This window comes from Heptranchias perlo, chromosome 12, assembly GCF_035084215.1.
Source record: "Heptranchias perlo isolate sHepPer1 chromosome 12, sHepPer1.hap1, whole genome shotgun sequence".
Lineage (NCBI taxonomy): Eukaryota > Metazoa > Chordata > Chondrichthyes > Hexanchiformes > Hexanchidae > Heptranchias > Heptranchias perlo.
The window spans coordinates 11,852,154-11,860,308 of NC_090336.1; the positions used below are offsets into that span (position 1 = coordinate 11,852,154).

General features: G+C 46.5%; 1 protein-coding gene across 3 annotated transcripts in view; it reads right to left on the minus strand.

Moving 5' to 3' along the window:
- prdm11 (PR domain containing 11) overlaps positions 1-6,435 on the minus strand; it is a 125,551-nt gene extending 119,116 nt beyond the window's left edge. The window contains exon 1 of one of the 3 annotated variants that reach the window (XM_067993652.1): positions 6,088-6,435. The gene's annotated coding sequence lies outside the window, so the exon portion shown is untranslated. The remainder of the gene's footprint in view (positions 1-6,087) is intronic. The other 2 variants (XM_067993649.1, XM_067993651.1) reach the window with 2 other exon arrangements.
- Between the last annotated feature and the right edge of the window lie 1,720 nt (positions 6,436-8,155).

Consider the following 8,155-nt stretch of genomic DNA (forward strand, 5'->3'; position numbering starts at 1 on the left):
AAGGGAGGATATGTTAAAAGGACCTTTTGGTCGATGACTTTCTGGTTTGCTAGCCAACCATTCAACCGACATCTTTGTGCCATCAATATTTCAGCATGTTTGAAAATATCGGAGATAGTATTTGGTGACTTATGCTTTCTAAAAGAAATGTTATGGGTAGAAGTTACATGATCTAATATCAATAAGGTTGCACCCTTAGTGTTATCTTCTCTACCCCATTTTATAGTCTCCCAAAGCAGGGAATATTCCCATCTAACAGGGAAGATATATAACCTGTTCACAGGCCTCTGTGAATACAGCTGTTGAACTGGCCTCCTAGAGCTGCAAGAGAGCAGCTCAAGAAAATTACCTCTTGCCCTCCAGGAATTAACCTTACACCACTTCACTTTTTCTCCCCCTACTCCCAAATAGTCCAATTTAATTTGGGAACACACTCTGTGTGCAATTTTGGAGCAGATAGTATCCTAATATTCAATGGTGCAGTGCTACACCAACATTAGTCATTAGACCACCCAAGAACCACACTTTAAATTGTTAACAAAATTTTTAAAATGCAACAGAGAAAGTAGTAATAGAGTCACTAATAGAGACTTTAGTACCAACAAAATGCTAACTTAGAAATGTATAATTTTAAATACGAGCAGCTTGCAGAGATTGCAGCTGGATATTACGCCCTCACTACTAATCCAGTAACCAACCAGCATGTGGTACAATATTATGCTAAATAATCTGAAGTGATGCAAGACCAGCAGTGTTGGGGGTACCCTAGACAAGTATCTTTCAGGGTGATGAGGTTTTCATTCCTCATTCATTTTCTAGAAAATGAATGAATACAAGGTGCTGGAGAGAGAGGATGTCCTGGAGAGGTCAAGGACAGAATCTATTTGGTTAGAGTTAAGAAACAATAGCAGTGCCATTACACTACTGGGTGGATTCTATAGGTCACCAACTAATGGGAAGGGTACAGAGGAGCAAATTTGCAGGGAAATTACAGAGAGGTGCAAGAGCCATATAGTAGTCCAGGGCATCCTCTCTCTCCAGCACCTTGTATTCATTCATTTACTAGAAAATGAATGAGGAATGAAAACCTCATCACCCTGAAAGATACTCGTCTAGGGTACCCCTAACACTGCCGGTCTTGCATCACTTCAGATTATTTAGCATAATATTGTACCACATGCTGGTTGGTTACTGGATTAGTAGCGAGGGCTTCAACTGTCCTAATACAAACTGGGATGGTAATAGTGTAACGGGCAGAGAGGGGGAAGAATTTCTGAAGTGTGTTCAGGAAACTTTCTTGATCAGTACATTTCCGGCATAACGAGGAAGGAGGCATTGTGGATCTGGTTCTGGAGAATGAGGTGGATCAAGTGGAGCAAGTGTCAGTAGGGGAACATTTAGGGAACAGTGATCATAGTATCATGAGGTTTTGATTAGCTATGGAAAAGGACAGGGAGCAATCTAGAGTAAAAATACTTAATTGGAGGAGGGCCAATTTCAGTGGAGAATGGATCTGGTCTGGGTAAAATGGATTCAAAGATTGGCAGGCAAAACTCTAGTCGAACAATGTGCGGCCTTTAAAGAAGAGATGGTTCGGGTACAGTCTAGGTATATTCCCACGAGGGGGAAAGGTAGGGCAACTAAAGCCAGAGCTCCCTGGATGACGAAAGAGATAAAGTAAGATGAAGCAGAAAAAGGAGCCGAATGACAGTCAGGTTGATAATATAAGTGAGAACCAGGCTGAATATAGAAAGTACAGAGGGGAAGTGAAAAAGGAAGTAAGAGGGGCAAAGAGAAAGTATGAGAATAGACTGTCAACTAACATAAAAGGGACTCCAAAAGTCTTCCATAAGCATATAAATAGTAAATGGGTAGTTAGAGGAGAGGTGGGGCCGATTAGAGATCAAAAAGGAGACCTACGCGTGGAGGCAGAGGGCATGGCTAAGGTACTAAATGAAAACTTTGCATCTGTCTTCACCAAGGAAGAAGATGCTGCCAAAGTTATAGTAAAAGAGGAGGTAGTTGAGATACTGGATGGGCTAAAAATTGATAAAGAGGAGATACTAGAAAGGCTGGCTGTATTTCAAATAGATAAGTCACCAGGTCCGGATGCTGAGAGAAGTAAGGGTGGAAATTGTGGAGGTACTGGCCATAATCTTCCAATCATCCTTAGATTCAGGGGTGCCAGAGGACTGGAGAATTGCAAATGTTACACCCTTGTTCAAAAAAGGGTGTAAGGATAAACCCAGCAACTACAGGCCAGTCAGTTTAACCTCGGTGGTGGGGAAACTTTTAGAAATAATAATCCAGGACAAAACTAACAATCACTTGGACAAGTGTGGATTAATTAAGGAAAGCCAACATGGATTTGTTAAAGACAAATGATGTTTAACTAACTTGATAGAGTTTTTTGATGAGGTAACAGAGAGGGTTGATGAGGGCAATACGGTTGATGTCATGTATTCGGACTTCCAAAAGGCGTTTGATAAAGTGCCACATAATAGGCTGGTTAGCAAAGTTGAAGCCCATGGAATAAAAGGGGCAGTGGCAGCATGGACACGAAATTGGCTAAGTGACAGGAAACGGAGAGTAGTGGTGAACAGTTGTTTTTCGGACTGGAGGAAGGTAGCGACCCCTATTCCCCAGGGGTCGCTACTAGGACCACTGCTTTTCTTGATATATATTAATGACTACAGGACACAATTTCAAAATTTGCAGATGACACAAAACTTGGAAGCGTAGTGAACAGTGAGGAGGATAGTGATAAACTTCAAGAGGACATAGACAGGCTGGTGGAATGGCCGGGCACATGGCAGATGAAATTTAACGCAGAGAAGTACGAAGTGATACAGTCTGGTAGGAAGAACGAGGAGAGGCAAATATAAACTAAATGGTACAATTCTAAAGGGGGTGCAGGAACAGAGAGACCTGGGGTTACATGTGCATAAAACGTTGACGGTGGTAGGACAGGTTGAGAAAGCGGTTAAAAAGGCATACGGGATCCTAGGCTTTATAAACAGAGGCACAGAATACAAAAGCAAGGAGGCTATGATGAACCTTTATAAAACACTGGTTCCACCAGAACTGGAGTATTGTGTCCAATTCTGGGTACCACACTTTTAGGAAGGATGTGAAGGCCTTAGAGAGGGTGCAGAAAAGATTTACTAGAATGATTCCAGGGTTGAGGGATTAGGGTTAGGGTTAGGGTTATGTGCATAGACTGAAGAAGCTGTGGTTGTTCTCCTTAGAGCAGAGAAGGTGACGGAAGATTTGATAGAGGCGTTCAAAATCATTAGGGGGTCTAGAAGAGTAGATAGAGAGAAACTGTTCCCATTGTCAGATGGGTTGAGAAACAGAGGTCACAGATTTAAGGTGGCTGGCAAAAGAACCAAAGGCAACATGAGGAAAAACTTTTTTTTTTACGCAGTAAGTGGTTATGATCTGGAATGCACTGCCTGAAAGGGTGGTGGAGGCAGATTCAATTGTGGCTTTCAAAAAGGAACTGGATAAGTATTTGAAGGAAAAAAATTTGCAGGGCAATAGGGAAAGGGCGAGGGAGTGGACTAGCTGGATTGCTCTTGCAGAGAGCCAGCATGAGCTCAACAGGCCAAATGGCCTCCTTCTGTGCTGTAACCATTCTATGATACTATATCCAAGGCATTTGATAAGGATTCGCACAAGAGATTTGCAAAAACGAGAGAGCATGGAATTGGAGGTAACCTTATGACATGGGTTGGTAATTGCTTGGGAGGTAGGAGACAGAGTCGGGATAACGAAAATGTACTCACATTGGCTGAATGTAACAAGTGGTATTCCCTAGGCATCTGTAATGGGGCCTCAGCTTTTCACCATACATATCAATAACTTGGGTGATGGAATAGCGAGTTGTATATCCAAGTTTTCAGATGACATTAAATTAGGAGTCTTACAACACCAGGTTATAGTCCAACAGCTTTATTTAAAATCACAAGCTTTCGGAGGCTTCCTCCTTCGTGACGAAGGAGGAAGCCTCCAAAAGCTTGTGATTTTAAATAAAGCTGTTGGACTATAACCTAGTGTTGTAAGACTCCTTACATTTGTCCACCCCAGTCCATCACCGGCATCTCCACATCATTAAATTAGGAGGCACAGTAAGTTGTGCAGATGGGAGCAGGAATTGCAAAGAGGTGGACAGATTAAGAGAGTGGGAAAAACTATGGCAGATGGAGTGCAATGTGGGGAAGTGTGAGGTATTTCACTTTGGACCCAAGAAAGACAAATCGGAATATTTTCTTAATAGCGAGAGACTAGAAACTGTGGAGGAGCAAAGGGATGTTGGTGCCTAGGTACACAAACTACTAAAAGCTAGTGCACAGGTACAAAACGTGATCAAAAAGGCTAATGGAATGTTGGCCTTTATCTCAATAGGGTTGAAATACAAAGGGGTGGAAGTGATGTTTCAATTGTATAGAGTTTTGGTGAAATCCCATCTGGAGTTCTGGGCACCACATCGCAGGTAGGATATGTTACCCTTGGATGGGGTACAGTGCAGATTCACGGAATGATACCAGGGCTTAAAGGGTTAAATTATGAGGCAAGGTCGCATAAGCAGGTTGTATTCCCTCGAGTTTAGAAGATTGAGGGGGTGATCTAATCGAGATGTTTAAAATGACAAAAGGATTCAATAGAGTAGATACAGAGAAGGTATTTATTTTGGTGCGGGAATCCAGAACAAGGAGACATAATCCTAAAATTAAAGCCAGGCCATTCAGGTGGGAAATCAGGATGCACTTTTTCACTCAAAGGGCAGTCAAAATGTAGAATTCTCTCCCCTAAAAGGCTGTGGATGCTGGGTAAATTGAAATTTTCAAAACAGAGATTGACAGATTTTTTATTAGGTATGGATATCAAGAGATATGAAATTAAAGCCATTCAGCCCCTCCAGCTTGTTCTAATATTCAACAAGATCAGCCATGATCTTGTTGAATATTAGAACAAGCTGGAGGGGCTGAATGGCTGCCTCCTGTTCCTATATTCCCATACCCTTCCTTTAAAGAAAGCTGCAAAATTATAATACAAATATAGCTGCAAGTTATTTTTAATTGAAATGAAACATGTCATGTTTTTTTGGGCTGCTAATTTATGTGAAAATAATTCCCAACTTCTATACAAGCCTGATCATTATGTCTAACACTTAACAGGACATCAGACTGCACATTTAGAATAGCTGTTACCAGATACAAAGTAAGGCACCATTGAGAATACACAAAATCTTTTGGAACAAAAAAAACGGTGAACTTAGACTATTGTTATTTCTATTGTGACAATGTATGTTGCTTTTGACATTATGAAGTGAAGCACCTTGAAATCGGTAAAGCAAACTTGCAGTGTGCGAATAGTACGGAGGTCACCAAGACTCTACATGTTCAGTAATTACTACCAACAAGGCTCAAACTATTTTAATAGTGGGCTCATAAATACCACCCTCCCCCCAAAACAGTAAACATTTTGGGACATAAAACTATAATCAAAAATCGAAGCCATCAGCCCCAAGCCCTGCAAACCGGAGTTTAAAACAAAATGCACGAAATCCAAACTCATGATGTCATTGAAATTGACCTCACCACCAAACTTAATGCCCACAAAGCCCCGCCTATTTTTTTTCCGCTCTGGTGACGTCACCGGCGTTGCATTTTAAGAACACGAGGCGTCGAGCTCAACTCTCGATTGGCTGGCCCACACGTCAATCACACCACCACCAGCGTTTCCTCGCCCGTTTCCGTTTCCAAGTTTGGTTGACCGGGGCTTTCACCACCCCCCCCCCCCCACTACAAACTGGGCAACGTTCCACAGCCATTGATTAAACTAGATTCTGTACCAAATAAAATCCGCGATCTCTTCAAATAAACAACCACGGCTTCCAACAAACAAAAATAGATAGCAATCGCTAGCATCTCGCCAGCCCTTTATATATTTTTTACTATTATGAAAAACCCCGTCCAATTAAATCTCACTCACTTATGGCAGACGCTGGCTGGCGATCTTGTTCTTTCAGCGAGCCATTTTTTTTTTTTTTATTTGCCACCTTGGCTAGTGCAGCTCACTTACCTCTGCAAAAATAGAATATTGATGATCGGTATTTAAATCCGCTCCACTTTTTCTACATAGGTAAAAAACAAATCCATCCGTGCCGATTAATTTTTGCTTTTTGTAGGCGTCAGTCGAGGTCGCTCCCTTTGGCTCCAGCTGCCGACGGCGCTGCAGGTTTCACTAGTCAGAGGCGAGGAAGAAGTTGTTTACTGGTGTTGGGAATATATTTTTTGGGGAGACTCGCTCTTCTCTTTGCCTTGACCACCATGTTGCAGGAAATGACATGTAAAAGTTGAAGCGGAAGAAAGGAGCCGAGACCCCCAGACAACCTCTGATCGGCACAATCCACACAAAAGTTTGGCGGCATGCTATTAAAAACAAAACAGGCTACCTGCAGGGAGAAAGTACAGTTTGTTTACCTCACGGATGATGTTGAAGTAATTTAAACGGTGCTTTTTTAAAATTTATTTCAAATTTCCTTTACTTGCAAAGAATAAATTAATCTGCGTGATCTTTGTACAAAATTTACCTTTTAATTATAAAAGTTTATATGAGGTAATATTTCATTTGCATTTGATTTTTTTTTAATTTTAAAATTACCCAGAACTGATACCTCGCGTGCCGTTGATAGTTCATGAGCAGGGTGCGAGGTCTCTCCGGGCCAGTGTACAAAACGGGAGGAGAACAGGTGCAGACTTCATACCCAGTCGATCCGGCACCGAATCACGTCTGTGATGGCCCGAACATCAGTGACAGTAAAAGGCAATTCCCGCTTCCAGTGGATACTGCCCCTCGGGCTCCCAACGGTCACGGGCTCCCGCTAACTGCCCCTCGGGCTCCCAACGGTCACGGGCTCCCGCTAACTGCCCCTCGGGCTCCCAACGGTCACGGTCTCCCGCTAACTGCCCCTCGGGCTCCCAACGGTCACGGGCTCCCGCTAACTGCCCCTCGCGCTCCCAACGGTCACGGGCTCCCGCTAACTGCCCCTCGGGCTCCGAACGGTCACGGGCTCCCGCTAACTGCCCCTCGCGCTCCTAACGGTCACGGGCTCCCGCTAACTGCCCCTCGGGCTCCGAACGGTCACGGGCTCCCGCTAACTGCTCCTCGCGCTCCCAACGGTCACGGGCTCCCGCGAACTGCCCCTCGCGCTCCCAACGGTCACGGGCTCCCGCTAACTGCCCCTCGCGCTCCCAACGGTCACGGTCTCCCGCTAACTGCCCCTCGCGCTCCCAACGGTCACGGGCTCCCGCTAACTGCCACTCGCGCTCCCAACGGTCACGGGCTCCCGCTAACTGCCCCTCGGGCTCCAAACGGTCACGGGCTCCCGCTAACTGCCCCTCGCGCTCCCAACGGTCACGGGCTCCCGCTAACTGCTCCTCGCGCTCCCAACGGTCACGGGCTCCCGCTAACTGCCCCTCGCGCTCCCAACGGTCACGGGCTCCCGCTAACTGCTCCTCGCGCTCCCAACGGTCACGGGCTCCCGCTAACTGCCCCTCGCGCTCCCAACGGTCACGGGCTGCCGCTAACTGCCCCTCGCGCTCCCAACGGTCACGGGCTCCCGCTAACTGCCCCTCGCGCTCCCAACGGTCACGGGCTCCCGCTAACTGCCCCTCGCGCTCCCAACGGTCACGGGCTCCCGCTAACTGCCCCTCGCGCTCCCAACGGTCACGGGCTCCCGCTAACTGCTCCTCGCGCTCCCAACGGTCACGGGCTCCCGCTAACTGCCCCTCGCGCTCCCAACGGTCACGGGCTCCCGCTAACTGCCCCTCGCGCTCCCAACGGTCACGGGCTCCCGCTAACTGCCCCTCGCGCTCCTAACGGTCACGGTCTCCCGCTAACTGCCCCTCGCGCTCCCAACGGTCACGGGCTCCCGCTAACTGCCCCTCGGTCTCCCAACGGTCACGGGCTCCCGCTAACTGCCCCTCGGCCTCCCGCTAACTGCCCCTCGGGCTCCCAACGGTCACGGGCTCCCGCTAACTGCCCCTCGCGCTCCCAACGGTCACGGGCTCCCGCTAACTGCCCCTCGCGCTCCCAACGGTCACGGGCTCCCGCTAACTGCCCCTCGCGCTCCCAACGGTCACGGTCT